The sequence below is a fragment of the Lactuca serriola genome, chromosome 8 (assembly GCF_051521515.1).
Source record: "Lactuca serriola cultivar US96UC23 chromosome 8, Lser_US96UC23_V15, whole genome shotgun sequence".
In the NCBI taxonomy this organism is placed as follows: Eukaryota; Viridiplantae; Streptophyta; class Magnoliopsida; order Asterales; family Asteraceae; genus Lactuca; species Lactuca serriola.
Genome location: NC_136415.1, coordinates 26655864 through 26674480, shown reverse-complemented (window position 1 = coordinate 26674480; position 18617 = coordinate 26655864). Strand labels below are relative to the sequence as shown.

Genomic DNA, 18617 nt, shown 5'->3' with positions numbered 1-18617 from the left:
CGGACCCATCCTTTGAACTTCCTTTTCTTCAAACTTAATGACTTCATATGTAGAAAACACTCGGGCTCAAGGTTTGATTAACTTGATCACTCTATTTGTGGATGAGTTATTAGTATTACCATTCCACGCCTTAGCATTCTCCTTTTCTCCCAAGCTTGCCTCCTCGTCAAGTTAAGTTCCCTCATCTTCTTGTATAATTGAATTAAGGTAAGCTATTTGAACATTTTGGAAGTCATAATGTTTTTCAAAAACTCCGCCATCTGCTGCTGGACCTTCCAAAGTATTAGGACAGATCTTCATGTCAAGAACATGCAAGGAGCTGGTAACAAGCAAGTCAAGGTTGTCTTCTTTTCTGCACTTTTCGACGGGACTCATCGAGTCTGTTAAAGCGACTCAGCGAGTCGGAGCGTATTCCATAAAATCCTTTGTTTCTTCTGGATCAGCTCCCCCAAGCAACCTCTTCATCTCTTCTAAGTCCTTATCAGCATCAAAGTTTCCTTCAGACGATAGCAAAAGCTTACTTGGATCTTCTTCTTGCAAGAGTACAAGTTCTTTTTGTAGTATTTCATCATCCAAATCAATGAAGGAAACGTTTTCTTTTCTTGCTTTTTTTTGCTTAATCTCTGGTAGAGCTTTAAACACTGCTGACTCATCTCCTACCCTCAATGTTAGTGTGGACTCGCATACATCTATCAATGCGCATGCGGTATTTAAAAATGGTCTCCCCAAAATAATTGGAATTTTGGGGTCTTCTTCCATATCAAGCACTACAAAGTCCATGGGGAATATAAATTTATCCACCTTAATGAGGAGATCTTCACAAACACCTCTTGGACGAATAATCGTCTTATCCGCTAAATGGATCTTCATATTCACAGGCCTTGGCTCCGGTAAATTTAGCTTCTTGAAGAAAGAAAAAGGCATTAAGTTAATGCTTGCACCCGAATCAGTCAATGCTTGAGTGGAAAGTATATTTCCAAATTGGCAAGGAATCGAGATGCTTCCCGAATCGCCCTTCTTTCCTGGTAGTTCATTCAATACTTACTCCGCCATTTCCGCCATATCTTTCCTAGCAGCAAAAAGTCCCTTAAGCAAGTTCAAATATTTGGGTGTTTGAAGCATTGTTTCAACAAATGGAATGTTGACTTGAAGGGATTTAACATGTTCCATGAAAGCTCTGTATGCTTTAACCTTTTCATCATGTATGGCTCTGATTGGGAATGGCAAAGGAGGGTTGTAAGGCTTTAAGGAAACAACGGATTTGTGATCAGGGCACGGACTCGTCGAGTCTATTAGAGGGACTTGGCGAGTCTGGTCGGGTTTAGCTGAACTCGAATCTTCTGTCTTTTCTGCATGCACCTTAGTTGAGACAATTTGTGCAGGGGTCATAGGAGTGAAAATTTTTCCATAGCTGGAGGTTATAGCATTCACATTCTCCATTCTCAGATTATTCTCGGTTTTACTTGGAAGTTCACCCGGTCTTCTCTCGTTTACTTGATGTGCAAGTTGTCCTAGCTGTTTCTCAATGTTGAGAATATATGCTTGCTGATTCCTAAGTATAGTTCTGGTCTCTTGTATTGCAGCATCATGATCATTGTGTCTTTTCTCGGACGCGGCTATAAATCTTGTGAACACTTCTTCTAAGTCAGCTCTCTTTTCCACCACCGGTTCTTCCTTTTGATAGTAACCCCTCTCTTTTTGCTTATATTTCTCTTCCTTTGCCTTTTTATATTCTTCATATGGGAGCCATTCCTTCTTGGGTTTCCGCCAATTCTCGTCGTATCTGTCGCCGCTTGAGTAGAACACTTGCGCCTTCTTGTTTCCATTTTCATCCAAGTCACAATCCTTCGTGAGATGAGGTCCTCTACAGTTCTCGTATCCAACTCGAACAACATGGATTGTTTGATCCATTTTTGTTATCCTTCTATCTAAACTATCGAGCTTAGCCATCATCGCTGCCATGCCATCATTGACCAAGTTCACTACCCCCAACTTACTTCATTTCTTGGGTTGTGGTATTCTCTAGAATGTTTAGAGAATTCTTCAATTAATTCCTTGATTACCGGGGGTGCCTTCTTTGTGAGCGGGCCTTGCGAGTCGAGCAATTGCCTTGTGGTAACATTGACTCCATCATAGAAGATGGAGACTTCTTGTTGGCTATTAAGGTCATGGTGTGGGCAATTTTTGAGAAGACCTTTGTACCTCTCCCATGCCTCATAAAGGGACTCTCCGGGTTGTTGCTCGAAGTTGGCAATAGATTTCTTCAACTTGGCTATTTTAGAAGATGGGCAAAAATGGTCTATGAATTCCTCTTTCATCTTAGCCCATGTGGTGACCGACCCGAGGGGAAGTGACTTGAGCCAATCCCTTGCAACACCCTTGAACGTGACTGGAAGCATATGAAGTAGCTGGGTCTCGCGTGGCACATTTGGAACATTGAAGTAATCAACTACATCATTGACTTCATCATGGTGCTTGTAGGCATCTTCGTGGTCTTTTCCATAAAAGGGAATCTCCTTGAGTTGAGCGAGAATATGGCCCTTTAGCTCGAAAGTAGCAGTAGCGGGAATTGCGAGTTGCACAAGTCCCGGGCCGGTATCGTCACGCATCCTCTTCTTCCATTCCCCCATGGGGACTTCATCGATATTAGCCATAGTAATAGCTAAATCGTCCTCAAAATCGGATTCTTGCTCGTATTTAGGTTCTTCTTCTTCCTTGGTCTCGTACTTGGTGTCTTCTTTAACCGGGTCTTCGATTGCTACAGAGGCGCTGGATGCTCCTGATTTACTGCTCTTCTTCTTGCTGAAAACGGACTTAAGGTTCTTTAGTGGCGAATTCTTTGAAGAAACGGATTCTCCAACGGATTTTCCTTTGTTCCTCCTTAGTGCGAATTTCGGGTCTTCGAGAGGAGGGACCAGAGGTGTATCAGATCCTCGGGTCATGAAACAACTCCAAATAAAACAAGAAAAACGCGTAAAAAGAACAAAAATAAAATAAAAACTGAAACTGTGAATCAGCGATGGACTCGCCGAGTTGCTTCGAGTGCACTCGGTGAGTTCAAGGTAACAACAGAAAAAAATTTCTAATTACTTATTAAAACGAATATTTATTAAAACTTATAATAACTACTAAATTTCCTAATAATTTGCTTTGTTTAATAGAAATCCCACACAAAGGATCGATAAAAATAGAAATTAATGCTAATTTAGAACTGTTCCCCGGCAACGGCGCCAAAAACTTGATGTGTGTAAACTCAACTAGTTTTAAACCTACTTTTAATTATAAAATGAACACACAAAGGCAGTAGACCTATCAATTGTGGTAAAACTAAATAAGTAGGGTATCGAACACAGGGAACGGTAAATTAAAACTAAAGACTAATTTTATCTAAATTAAATAATAATAAGGGGTTTTCTCTAGTTTTACAAGACTAGAAACTTACTAACTATCACTTAAACTAAAAACTAGAAAAGCAAAGATTCAACTAAATTCAATGACGAAAGGAACTTCTGTTTAGTTCAACTCAATTGATCATATGGTTGATATTATGGTACTCGTGCAATGGATTAATTCTTCTATTGGCTACCGATTAAAGTGATTAGCTTTACATTCGCTGCACTAATCCTTAGAGAACAAACTAACTCAAACAGTGATCAGTTGTCTAATTTAATTTAATTCACTAGATTATTTATTCGGGTTAACTTAGACTTGTAATAGCTAACTAATTTGGTCCTTTAGTTAACCTCTTGTTGATGGTCATCACACAAGCTCACACATGAATTTACCTAATTTTCTATTAATTCTAGTTTCACATTCGTTAATCCTAGACATATGATAAAGTGGTCACATAAACATATGAGGTTGACAATTAAAAGATGTTCATACTATTTAATTATCTTCCTATCAACAGAAAAATAGTTATCATTCACACACAAGGTTCTTTAACAAGCTAAAATCAACAAAATCACCAATATTGAATTAATCCTACCATAAATCAAACCATAGTTTCAATATTGTATCCCCAAACAGAAGTTTAAGAGTTTTAGCTCATGATTGAGGTAATTAACAACAATAAAACGAATTCTAATTGTCTAACCATGATTGAAAACAATAGATTAAGTAGAATGATGAGAATTTGCCTCAAATCTCCTTCGAAATTGAATTATAGGTTGTATCTTCGATCTCTAGGGTTCTTCTGACTCTCTAATCGCAGTTCTTTTCTCCAAAAAGGTTCCAGAATACCTTCTGTCGATCTAGACAGTCGTTTTTATAGATTCGAACCAACTCGCCGAGTCCATGACCCACTTGCCGAGTCCATCCCTTAATTCCTGTACACGGTAAGTCACGGAGTCTTTATCCTCTCGAATCTTCGATGCTACTCGCCGAGTCCCTTGTATGTTTAGCCTTTTTCTTCTTTGTTCAACTCTCGAGCTCCCAACCGCTTCTCCTACTTCCGAGCTTCGCTTTTGGATTGAAAACATAATTCAAACACTTTGAAGTATCTTTTGTCCATGATATACAATAAATTAGCTAATAAATGATAAAAACATATACTTATTATAAGGCTAAATATGCAGATATCAAAATATCCCACACTTGACTTTTGCTTGCCCTCAAGCAAAACTAAATTTTAGCACATTAGAATCACATAGGACAACATCAATCCAACCCAGCCATTATGCCAAGACCACAATGCATGCATTTGTGTCTAAAAATTTTCCTAATAACCCCCCATACTCCAAATACTCACAATCCTCATAAACATTCGCCCACTTATCCCGAACAATGCTCATTTTATGCATCCCTCCGAATCCATCTGCAGAAAACCTCCTATCCTCAAGGTATTTTTGGTTGAGCAACCCAAGCATACATAATCTAGAATTACAATTTATGATACCATTATGGAGCTCTTTTGAATTCTTCACTTCCTTGATAATTTGATTTTTGATTTCTTTGAATTCACCACCTTGTTTGATTTGATTTTTGGTATCTTCAATTTTTGAACTCTTGGAATTTTGATCATTTAATCTTCACTTTAGTTGCTCCAAAATTCTTCAAAATTTTCTTGCAATTCTCTCTTTTTTTTACATGTACCTCACTTTTTTTCACTCAAAACCCTACATGTTTAAGCAGAGGCGCTCAACTTCAACCTTTATTGGTTAATGATAATAATTTTCCTGGATACATTTTTGGTACACGATGCTAAACATATTGCATCCTTCAGGCTAAGCAAGGTCATGTTTTTGTCCCATGATTTCACTGGAATAAGGAAGCCACAAATGCACTAGAACGTATATAGGCTCAACTAAACATTTGAGTCTTCATGCAATCATCAACATAACTCTAACATGGAATCCTAATTACTTTTTACCAAAATTTTCTAAATTAAATCCTAAGTAACATTTTTGGTATGCAAAAATTTAAAAATTAACCTAAATTAGGACATTAGGATTCTGTATTTACTAAGATGACATCAACCCCCTACCCCACACTTATTTTATGCAATGTCCTCATTGCATGTTATGCATGAAAAATAAAAACATGAAATGTAAAGGGAATTGGAACAAACTCCCCTGGGGTAGCAGTCGCTAGGCTGATCATCTTCTATTAAGCTCTTACTTCAATCGAATTTAGACATGTGAACAAGTTATCCATGTCTTGGGCATCAAATCGTATGTGAGCAGCTCCAAATGTGCAGGAAAAATACTGTAAAATCTTCAGGAATTGATTGCAAAGAATAAGTGGTCAAGTGGTATGTCCAACAGCATCGAATCAGCAGTCTTCACGGTGTAAAAATAAGTGACTCGTCGAGTCATATAAACGACTCATTGAGTATAGTTGCGGAAAGTCTCGAAAGTGTGAACATATATATTATGACTCGTCGAGTTTGCTTAGTGCACTCGGTGAGTCTGTGTTGGGTGGAAAAATAAACGTTATGCACTTGTTCTAGCTTGTGATAAATCTCAAAAACTTCCCATAACTTCTAGAATTATTCACTCATGTCCCTTAGGACCGGACTCGACACCTTAACTCTAAACTTCGCCCTTTCTTGACTCTTTTCCACTTTTTTTCTTCCTCTCAAACTCTAAACCCTTTATGCAAGCATTCCTAATCCAAAATCTAAAAGTCACCAAGGCAAATAAAACATCAAACACATGAATTTAAGTCCTAATTAACAATTCAAAACACACTAAACAAAATAAAAAAAACAAATAAAAATTGTTCCATAAGACATAAAAAAAACTAATCATCATCCTCTTCCTCATCATTGCCATGTGCAACTCTACTCCCATCAGCTCCACTCCGCCTTGCATTAATGATCTCGTCCCAAGAAGGAATGTAGGGAAAGTTACCCCCATCAATGTGTGGAATATGGAAATGGTCAAAAAGCCGCACGTGGGATTCATTGCTGAAATTTATACCCCTTGCCATTTGATCTTGGAGCCTCCTCATCTTGACATTATACCAATCCATTGGCACTTCATCATTGTCCACCGGAATCACCGGCGGTTTCCCCTCCACTTCTCGCTCACATCTCGATCTAACCCTCCTTCCCGGTGCCTCGGGCACGACCACCGGATCGTCACGCGGGATAGCATAATGACCATCGCCATAATCTTCAATAATTCTTTCCCTACGAAAAAGAATAGGATTAAAGGGAGGGACAGGAATCATTGTCATCAAGTTCCATGCACCGTGGGTCATCAACCCATAGGAGTTGGCTAACCGGGTCACGAACATTCCACCGTTAATCTTCGAAGTTTTACGATCCTTGACCGCTCCCTCCGCCAAGTAAGAGGCCAAACACCATGGAATGTTGCAGAAGGTTTCGGGCGTGATGATACTCCAAAGATAAAATACGTCAAGGTTGGAAACCTTGTCGTCGTCCTTTCTTTGATTGATTGTAGTGGAGATAAGGCGGTGGATGAGGCGGTGTGTGGGTGACCTAATGCTCCCTTCTTGAGCCGATTTCGGAATATATAATTTGTTGGCGATTGTGTTCCACCAACCAATACTTGTAACACTGTCGGGGAACACCTTATGATATTGTTCCAAGAAGGCGCAGAAGACAGCAGTAGCGACCAATGGTTGGTCATAAATCCCCAATCGGTATGCAAGTTCAATGACAGAACATTGATGGAATTCGCCCCCAAGACAAAAACTAAAGCTCTCGGGGTGGCAGCAATCATCTCCTCCTCGGAAAGATACCGTGGAGAAAAATTCCCAGCAGAGTTCATGAAACACAGGCTCTTGAATTCTGAAAAATCGGCTCCATCCATCACATATAATTGACACCCCATCGTAAGTGAATTACTTAAAAAGGTAAGGCGCCAACTCTTCCTCATATAAGAAACTCTTTAACCAATCCCAGTCAATCCTATTAGGTACATAAACCTCCTTCTTCCTGATCTCAACCAACCTCTTCCCCCATTTTGTCGTCGTGGAAGCAGATTCAATCTGAGGGAAATTCAACCAAGGAAAATCTCCTTGGTTTCCACAAGAGCTTTGTCCTCTTGAAAACATTGTTCCTGCAAAACAAAGAACAAACAACCCAGAAGATACAGAAAAACATCAAAACAGATTCCATCTGGGTCCCAGACTAGACTCGTCGAGTCCATGAACGACTCGGCGAGTCGGATGAACTGCGCGAGTCAGTCGACGGGTCGAGCGAAATTCGACCATAAAAACTCAAAATTTCCTACTGGGGTTTGTCTCGGGATGTTCATACAGTATACTAGTGCAAGAAATTTCATGTAAAACATCCTAATTGAGTGAAAATCAAAACCCTAAAAAATCCTAGATTTTCAAAATTAACACTTTAAAACACTAAAAATTGAAACTTTAACAGTAAAATAGAAGAGATTACATACCTTGATTACTAGATTTCAAAACTTGGAAGACAATGGAAGAAAATGGGGAGAAAGAAAAAATTTGAGAGAGAGATGCACCCGTTGAGTGTGTCGGTTGTGTGTGTTTGAAATTAGGGTTAAACCCCTATTTACCTAATGTAAAATATTTATTATCCTCTTTTTTTAGTAAATAATGTCGACTCATCGAGTCGGGGTTCGACTCGCCAAGTCGTGTCGTGATTTTAGATCTCTGAGTTTTGAATGGACTCGTCGAGTAAGTCACCCCACTCGCCGAGTCACTGATTTTTCTTTTTCAAAAACTAATAATAAGTTTTATAAAACTCTATTTCCTCTTAAAAATTAACTTCAACCCACCCCACACTCAAACCATGCAGGCCCTCAATCATTCATTTTGAAGAAGATGAAGATTTAAAAATCCTAAAAATGAAAAAGTAAAAATAAAAGAAATCAAACTCTAATGACGGGTTGCCTCCCGCTAAGCTCTTCTTTTTAAGGAGTCGTTAGCTGGACTCCTTCCCGCTCTATGTTTCTTTGTTGTGCTACATCGGGAACTCACGCTTTATCTTTTGCGGTTTATACTTCGTCTTGTAAACGTGTATCTTCTTCTTGTATGCACGTCTCAATTCTTCTCTCTTTTTCCGTGTGGCATCTTCTTTAATTGAATGTTTGATCTGTTTTCCAGCCTTCTTTTTCTTCTCCCCACTCTTCGGACCCATCCTTTGAACTTCCTTTTCTTCAAACTTAATGACTTCATATGTAGAAAACACTCGGGCTCAAGGTTTGATTAACTTGATCACTCTATTTGTGGATGAGTTATTAGTATTACCATTCCACGCCTTAGCATTCTCCTTTTCTCCCAAGCTTGCCTCCTCGTCAAGTTAAGTTCCCTCATCTTCTTGTATAATTGAATTAAGGTAAGCTATTTGAACATTTTGGAAGTCATAATGTTTTTCAAAAACTCCGCCATCTGCTGCTGGACCTTCCAAAGTATTAGGACAGATCTTCATGTCAAGAACATGCAAGGAGCTGGTAACAAGCAAGTCAAGGTTGTCTTCTTTTCTGCACTTTTCGACGGGACTCATCGAGTCTGTTAAAGCGACTCAGCGAGTCGGAGCGTATTCCATAAAATCCTTTGTTTCTTCTGGATCAGCTCCCCCAAGCAACCTCTTCATCTCTTCTAAGTCCTTATCAGCATCAAAGTTTCCTTCAGACGATAGCAAAAGCTTACTTGGATCTTCTTCTTGCAAGAGTACAAGTTCTTTTTGTAGTATTTCATCATCCAAATCAATGAAGGAAACGTTTTCTTTTCTTGCTTTTTTTTGCTTAATCTCTGGTAGAGCTTTAAACACTGCTGACTCATCTCCTACCCTCAATGTTAGTGTGGACTCGCATACATCTATCAATGCGCATGCGGTATTTAAAAATGGTCTCCCCAAAATAATTGGAATTTTGGGGTCTTCTTCCATATCAAGCACTACAAAGTCCATGGGGAATATAAATTTATCCACCTTAATGAGGAGATCTTCACAAACACCTCTTGGACGAATAATCGTCTTATCCGCTAAATGGATCTTCATATTCACAGGCCTTGGCTCCGGTAAATTTAGCTTCTTGAAGAAAGAAAAAGGCATTAAGTTAATGCTTGCACCCGAATCAGTCAATGCTTGAGTGGAAAGTATATTTCCAAATTGGCAAGGAATCGAGATGCTTCCCGAATCGCCCTTCTTTCCTGGTAGTTCATTCAATACTTACTCCGCCATTTCCGCCATATCTTTCCTAGCAGCAAAAAGTCCCTTAAGCAAGTTCAAATATTTGGGTGTTTGAAGCATTGTTTCAACAAATGGAATGTTGACTTGAAGGGATTTAACATGTTCCATGAAAGCTCTGTATGCTTTAACCTTTTCATCATGTATGGCTCTGATTGGGAATGGCAAAGGAGGGTTGTAAGGCTTTAAGGAAACAACGGATTTGTGATCAGGGCACGGACTCGTCGAGTCTATTAGAGGGACTTGGCGAGTCTGGTCGGGTTTAGCTGAACTCGAATCTTCTGTCTTTTCTGCATGCACCTTAGTTGAGACAATTTGTGCAGGGGTCATAGGAGTGAAAATTTTTCCATAGCTGGAGGTTATAGCATTCACATTCTCCATTCTCAGATTATTCTCGGTTTTACTTGGAAGTTCACCCGGTCTTCTCTCGTTTACTTGATGTGCAAGTTGTCCTAGCTGTTTCTCAATGTTGAGAATATATGCTTGCTGATTCCTAAGTATAGTTCTGGTCTCTTGTATTGCAGCATCATGATCATTGTGTCTTTTCTCGGACGCGGCTATAAATCTTGTGAACACTTCTTCTAAGTCAGCTCTCTTTTCCACCACCGGTTCTTCCTTTTGATAGTAACCCCTCTCTTTTTGCTTATATTTCTCTTCCTTTGCCTTTTTATATTCTTCATATGGGAGCCATTCCTTCTTGGGTTTCCGCCAATTCTCGTCGTATCTGTCGCCGCTTGAGTAGAACACTTGCGCCTTCTTGTTTCCATTTTCATCCAAGTCACAATCCTTCGTGAGATGAGGTCCTCTACAGTTCTCGTATCCAACTCGAACAACATGGATTGTTTGATCCATTTTTGTCATCCTTCTATCTAAACTATCGAGCTTAGCCATCATCGCTGCCATGCCATCATTGACCGAGTTCACTACCCCCAACTTACTTCATTTCTTGGGTTGTGGTATTCTCTAGAATGTTTAGAGAATTCTTCAATTAATTCCTTGATTACCGGGGGTGCCTTCTTTGTGAGCGGGCCTTGCGAGTCGAGCAATTGCCTTGTGGTAACATTGACTCCATCATAGAAGATGGAGACTTCTTGTTGGCTATTAAGGTCATGGTGTGGGCAATTTTTGAGAAGACCTTTGTACCTCTCCCATGCCTCATAAAGGGACTCTCCGGGTTGTTGCTCGAAGTTGGCAATAGATTTCTTCAACTTGGCTATTTTAGAAGATGGGCAAAAATGGTCTATGAATTCCTCTTTCATCTTAGCCCATGTGGTGACCGACCCGAGGGGAAGTGACTTGAGCCAATCCCTTGCAACACCCTTGAACGTGACTGGAAGCATATGAAGTAGCTGGGTCTCGCGTGGCACATTTGGAACATTGAAGTAATCAACTACATCATTGACTTCATCATGGTGCTTGTAGGCATCTTCGTGGTCTTTTCCATAAAAGGGAATCTCCTTGAGTTGAGCGAGAATATGGCCCTTTAGCTCGAAAGTAGCAGTAGCGGGAATTGCGAGTTGCACAAGTCCCGGGCCGGTATCGTCACGCATCCTCTTCTTCCATTCCCCCATGGGGACTTCATCGATATTAGCCATAGTAATAGCTAAATCGTCCTCAAAATCGGATTCTTGCTCGTATTTAGGTTCTTCTTCTTCCTTGGTCTCGTACTTGGTGTCTTCTTTAACCGGGTCTTCGATTGCTACAGAGGCGCTGGATGCTCCTGATTTACTGCTCTTCTTCTTGCTGAAAACGGACTTAAGGTTCTTTAGTGGCGAATTCTTTGAAGAAACGGATTTTCCTTTGTTCCTCCTTAGTGCGAATTTCGGGTCTTCGAGAGGAGGGACCAGAGGTGTATCAGATCCTCGGGTCATGAAACAACTCCAAATAAAACAAGAAAAACGCGTAAAAAGAACAAAAATAAAATAAAAACTGAAACTGTGAATCAGCGATGGACTCGCCGAGTTGCTTCGAGTGCACTCGGTGAGTTCAAGGTAACAACAGAAAAAAAATTCTAATTACTTATTAAAACGAATATTTATTAAAACTTATAATAACTACTAAATTTCCTAATAATTTGCTTTGTTTAATAGAAATCCCACACAAAGGATCGATAAAAATAGAAATTAATGCTAATTTAGAACTGTTCCCCGGCAACGGCGCCAAAAACTTGATGTGTGTAAACTCAACTAGTTTTAAACCTACTTTTAATTATAAAATGAACACACAAAGGCAGTAGACCTATCAATTGTGGTAAAACTAAATAAGTAGGGTATCGAACACAGGGAACGGTAAATTAAAACTAAAGACTAATTTTATCTAAATTAAATAATAATAAGGGGTTTTCTCTAGTTTTACAAGACTAGAAACTTACTAACTATCACTTAAACTAAAAACTAGAAAAGCAAAGATTCAACTAAATTCAATGACGAAAGGAACTTCTGTTTAGTTCAACTCAATTGATCATATGGTTGATATTATGGTACTCGTGCAATGGATTAATTCTTCTATTGGCTACCGATTAAAGTGATTAGCTTTACATTCGCTACACTAATCCTTAGAGAACAAACTAACTCAAACAGTGATCAGTTGTCTAATTTAATTTAATTCACTAGATTATTTATTCGGGTTAACTTAGACTTGTAATAGCTAACTAATTTGGTCCTTTAGTTAACCTCTTGTTGATGGTCATCACACAAGCTCACACATGAATTTACCTAATTTTCTATTAATTCTAGTTTCACATTCGTTAATCCTAGACATATGATAAAGTGGTCACATAAACATATGAGGTTGACAATTAAAAGATGTTCATACTATTTAATTATCTTCCTATCAACAGAAAAATAGTTATCATTCACACACAAGGTTCTTTAACAAGCTAAAATCAACAAAATCACCAATATTGAATTAATCCTACCATAAATCAAACCATAGTTTCAATATTGTATCCCCAAACAGAAGTTTAAGAGTTTTAGCTCATGATTGAGGTAATTAACAACAATAAAACGAATTCTAATTGTCTAACCATGATTGAAAACAATAGATTAAGTAGAATGATGAGAATTTGCCTCAAATCTCCTTCGAAATTGAATTATAGGTTGTATCTTCGATCTCTAGGGTTCTTCTGACTCTCTAATCGCAGTTCTTTTCTCCAAAAAGGTTCCAGAATACCTTCTGTCGATCTAGACAGTCGTTTTTATAGATTCGAACCAACTCGCCGAGTCCATGACCAACTTGCCGAGTCCATCCCTTAATTCCTGTACACGGTAAGTCACGGAGTCTTTATCCTCTCGAATCTTCGATGCTACTCGCAGATTCCCTTGTATGTTTAGCCTTTTTCTTCTTTGTTCAACTCTCGAGCTCCCAACCGCTTCTCCTACTTCCGAGCTTCGCTTTTGGATTGAAAACATAATTCAAACACTTTGAAGTATCTTTTGTCCATGATATACAATAAATTAGCTAATAAATGATAAAAACATATACTTATTATAAGGCTAAATATGCAGATATCAAAATATCCCACACTTGACTTTTGCTTGCCCTCAAGCAAAACTAAATTTTAGCACATTAGAATCACATAGGACAACATCAATCCAACCCAGCCATTATGCCAAGACCACAATGCATGCATTTGTGTCTAAAAATTTTCCTAATAACCCCCCATACTCCAAATACTCACAATCCTCATAAACATTCGCCCACTTATCCCGAACAATGCTCATTTTATGCATCCCTCCGAATCCATCTGCAGAAAACCTCCTATCCTCAAGGTATTTTTGGTTGAGCAACCCAAGCATACATAATCTAGAATTACAATTTATGATACCATTATGGAGCTCTTTTGAATTCTTCACTTCCTTGATAATTTGATCTTTGATTTCTTTGAATTCACCACCTTGTTTGATTTGATTTTTGGTATCTTCAATTTTTGAACTCTTGGAATTTTGATCATTTAATCTTCACTTTAGTTGCTCCAAAATTCTTCAAAATTTTCTTGCAATTCTCTCTTTTTTTTACATGTACCTCACTTTTTTTCACTCAAAACCCTACATGTTTAAGCAGAGGCGCTCAACTTCAACCTTTATTGGTTAATGATAATAATTTTCCTGGATACATTTTTGGTACACGATGCTAAACATATTGCATCCTTCAGGCTAAGCAAGGTCATGTTTTTGTCCCATGATTTCACTGGAATAAGGAAGCCACAAATGCACTAGAACGTATATAGGCTCAACTAAACATTTGAGTCTTCATGCAATCATCAACATAACTCTAACATGGAATCCTAATTACTTTTTACCAAAATTTTCTAAATTAAATCCTAAGTAACATTTTTGGTATGCAAAAATTTAAAAATTAACCTAAATTAGGACATTAGGATTCTGTATTTACTAAGATGACATCAACCCCCTACCCCACACTTATTTTATGCAATGTCCTCATTGCATGTTATGCATGAAAAATAAAAACATGAAATGTAAAGGGAATTGGAACAAACTCCCCTGGGGTAGCAGTCGCTAGGCTGATCATCTTCTATTAAGCTCTTACTTCAATCGACTTTAGACATGTGAACAAGTTATCCATGTCTTGGGCATCAAATCGTATGTGAGCAGCTCCAAATGTGCAGGAAAAATACTGTAAAATCTTCAGGAATTGATTGCAAAGAATAAGTGGTCAAGTGGTATGTCCAACAGCATCGAATCAGCAGTCTTCACGGTGTAAAAATAAGTGACTCGTCGAGTCATATAAACGACTCATTGAGTATAGTTGCGGAAAGTCTCGAAAGTGTGAACATATATATTATGACTCGTCGAGTTTGCTTAGTGCACTCGGTGAGTCTGTGTTGGGTGGAAAAATAAACGTTATGCACTTGTTCTAGCTTGTGATAAATCTCAAAAACTTCCCATAACTTCTAGAATTATTCACTCATGTCCCTTAGGACCGGACTCGACACCTTAACTCTAAACTTCGCCCTTTCTTGACTCTTTTCCACTTTTTTTCTTCCTCTCAAACTCTAAACCCTTTATGCAAGCATTCCTAATCCAAAATCTAAAAGTCACCAAGGCAAATAAAACATCAAACACATGAATTTAAGTCCTAATTAACAATTCAAAACACACTAAACAAAATAAAAAAAACAAATAAAAATTGTTCCATAAGACATAAAAAAAACTAATCATCATCCTCTTCCTCATCATTGCCATGTGCAACTCTACTCCCATCAGCTCCACTCCGCCTTGCATTAATGATCTCGTCCCAAGAAGGAATGTAGGGAAAGTTACCCCCATCAATGTGTGGAATATGGAAATGGTCAAAAAGCCGCACGTGGGATTCATTGCTGAAATTTATACCCCTTGCCATTTGATCTTGGAGCCTCCTCATCTTGACATTATACCAATCCATTGGCACTTCATCATTGTCCACCGGAATCACCGGCGGTTTCCCCTCCACTTCTCGCTCACATCTCGATCTAACCCTCCTTCCCGGTGCCTCGGGCACGACCACCGGATTGTCACGCGGGATAGCATAATGACCATCGCCATAATCTTCAATAATTCTTTCCCTACGAAAAAGAATAGGATTAAAGGGAGGGACAGGAATCATTGTCATCAAGTTCCATGCACCGTGGGTCATCAACCCATAGGAGTTGGCTAACCGGGTCACGAACATTCCACCGTTAATCTTCGAAGTTTTGCGATCCTTGACCGCTCCCTCCGCCAAGTAAGAGGCCAAACACCATGGAATGTTGCAGAAGGTTTCGGGCGTGATGATACTCCAAAGATAAAATACGTCAAGGTTGGAAACCTTGTCGTCGTCCTTTCTTTGATTGATTGTAGTGGAGATAAGGCGGTGGATGAGGCGGTGTGTGGGTGACCTAATGCTCCCTTCTTGAGCCGATTTCGGAATATATAATTTGTTGGCGATTGTGTTCCACCAACCAATACTTGTAACACTGTCGGGGAACACCTTATGATATTGTTCCAAGAAGGCGCAGAAGACAGCAGTAGCGACCAATGGTTGGTCATAAATCCCCAATCGGTATGCAAGTTCAATGACAGAACATTGATGGAATTCGCCCCCAAGACAAAAACTAAAGCTCTCGGGGTGGCAGCAATCATCTCCTCCTCGGAAAGATACCGTGGAGAAAAATTCCCAGCAGAGTTCATGAAACACAGGCTCTTGAATTCTGAAAAATCGGCTCCATCCATCACATATAATTGACACCCCATCGTAAGTGAATTACTTAAAAAGGTAAGGCGCCAACTCTTCCTCATATAAGAAACTCTTTAACCAATCCCAGTCAATCCTATTAGGTACATAAACCTCCTTCTTCCTGATCTCAACCAACCTCTTCCCCCATTTTGTCGTCGTGGAAGCAGATTCAATCTGAGGGAAATTCAACCAAGGAAAATCTCCTTGGTTTCCACAAGAGCTTTGTCCTCTTGAAAACATTGTTCCTGCAAAACAAAGAACAAACAACCCAGAAGATACAGAAAAACATCAAAACAGATTCCATCTGGGTCCCAGACTAGACTCGTCGAGTCCATGAACGACTCGGCGAGTCGGATGAACTGCGCGAGTCAGTCGACGGGTCGAGCGAAATTCGACCATAAAAACTCAAAATTTCCTACTGGGGTTTGTCTCGGGATGTTCATACAGTATACTAGTGCAAGAAATTTCATGTAAAACATCCTAATTGAGTGAAAATCAAAACCCTAAAAAATCCTAGATTTTCAAAATTAACACTTTAAAACACTAAAAATTGAAACTTTAACAGTAAAATAGAAGAGATTACATACCTTGATTACTAGATTTCAAAACTTGGAAGACAATGGAAGAAAATGGGGAGAAAGAAAAAATTTGAGAGAGAGATGCACCCGTTGAGTGTGTCGGTTGTGTGTGTTTGAAATTAGGGTTAAACCCCTATTTACCTAATGTAAAATATTTATTATCCTCTTTTTTTAGTAAATAACGTCGACTCATCGAGTCGGGGTTCGACTCGCCAAGTCGTGTCGTGATTTTAGATCTCTGAGTTTTGAATGGACTCGTCGAGTAAGTCACCCCACTCGCCGAGTCACTGATTTTTCTTTTTCAAAAACTAATAATAAGTTTTATAAAACTCTATTTCCTCTTAAAAATTAACTTCAACCCACCCCACACTCAAACCATGCAGGCCCTCAATCATTCATTTTGAAGAAGATGAAGATTTAAAAATCCTAAAAATGAAAAAGTAAAAATAAAAGAAATCAAACTCTAATGACGGGTTGCCTCCCGCTAAGCTCTTCTTTTTAAGGAGTCGTTAGCTGGACTCCTTCCCGCTCTATGTTTCTTTGTTGTGCTACATCGGGAACTCACGCTTTATCTTTTGCGGTTTATACTTCGTCTTGTAAACGTGTATCTTCTTCTTGTATGCACGTCTCAATTCTTCTCTCTTTTTCCGTGTGGCATCTTCTTTAATTGAATGTTTGATCTGTTTTCCAGCCTTCTTTTTCTTCTCCCCACTCTTCGGACCCATCCTTTGAACTTCCTTTTCTTCAAACTTAATGACTTCATATGTAGAAAACACTCGGGCTCAAGGTTTGATTAACTTGATCACTCTATTTGTGGATGAGTTATTAGTATTACCATTCCACGCCTTAGCATTCTCCTTTTCTCCCAAGCTTGCCTCCTCGTCAAGTTAAGTTCCCTCATCTTCTTGTATAATTGAATTAAGGTAAGCTATTTGAACATTTTGGAAGTCATAATGTTTTTCAAAAACTCCGCCATCTGCTGCTGGACCTTCCAAAGTATTAGGACAGATCTTCATGTCAAGAACATGCAAGGAGCTGGTAACAAGCAAGTCAAGGTTGTCTTCTTTTCTGCACTTTTCGACGGGACTCATCGAGTCTGTTAAAGCGACTCAGCGAGTCGGAGCGTATTCCATAAAATCCTTTGTTTCTTCTGGATCAGCTCCCCCAAGCAACCTCTTCATCTCTTCTAAGTCCTTATCAGCATCAAAGTTTCCTTCAGACGATAGCAAAAGCTTACTTGGATCTTCTTCTTGCAAGAGTACAAGTTCTTTTTGTAGTATTTCATCATCCAAATCAATGAAGGAAACGTTTTCTTTTCTTGCTTTTTTTTGCTTAATCTCTGGTAGAGCTTTAAACACTGCTGACTCATCTCCTACCCTCAATGTTAGTGTGGACTCGCATACATCTATCAATGCGCATGCGGTATTTAAAAATGGTCTCCCCAAAATAATTGGAATTTTGGGGTCTTCTTCCATATCAAGCACTACAAAGTCCATGGGGAATATAAATTTATCCACCTTAATGAGGAGATCTTCACAAACACCTCATGGACGAATAATCGTCTTATCCGCTAAATGGATCTTCATATTCACAGGCCTTGGCTCCGGTAAATTTAGCTTCTTGAAGAAAGAAAAAGGCATTAAGTTAATGCTTGCACCCGAATCAGTCAATGCTTGAGTGGAAAGTATATTTCCAAATTGGCAAGGAATCGAGATGCTTCCCGAATCGCCCTTCTTTCCTGGTAGTTCATTCAATACTTACTCCGCCATTTCCGCCATATCTTTCCTAGCAGCAAAAAGTCCCTTAAGCAAGTTCAAATATTTGGGTGTTTGAAGCATTGTTTCAACAAATGGAATGTTGACTTGAAGGGATTTAACATGTTCCATGAAAGCTCTGTATGCTTTAACCTTTTCATCATGTATGGCTCTGATTGGGAATGGCAAAGGAGGGTTGTAAGGCTTTAAGGAAACAACGGATTTGTGATCAGGGCACGGACTCGTCGAGTCTATTAGAGGGACTTGGCGAGTCTGGTCGGGTTTAGCTGAACTCGAATCTTCTGTCTTTTCTGCATGCACCTTAGTTGAGACAATTTGTGCAGGGGTCATAGGAGTGAAAATTTTTCCATAGCTGGAGGTTATAGCATTCACATTCTCCATTCTCAGATTATTCTCGGTTTTACTTGGAAGTTC

The 18617-nt window shown here is 39.1% G+C and overlaps 2 non-coding genes across 2 annotated transcripts; both read left to right on the top strand.

Moving 5' to 3' along the window:
- The first annotated feature begins 2163 nt into the window (after positions 1 to 2163).
- LOC145071625 (small nucleolar RNA R71) lies at positions 2164 to 2270 on the top strand. Its single transcript, XR_013690631.1, has one exon. It is a non-coding gene; the product is annotated as a small nucleolar RNA R71 (small nucleolar RNA).
- Positions 2271 to 10741: 8471 nt separating this feature from the next.
- LOC145071624 (small nucleolar RNA R71) lies at positions 10742 to 10848 on the top strand. The gene has a single exon (XR_013690630.1). It is a non-coding gene; the product is annotated as a small nucleolar RNA R71 (small nucleolar RNA).
- Positions 10849 to 18617: the final 7769 nt, after the last annotated feature.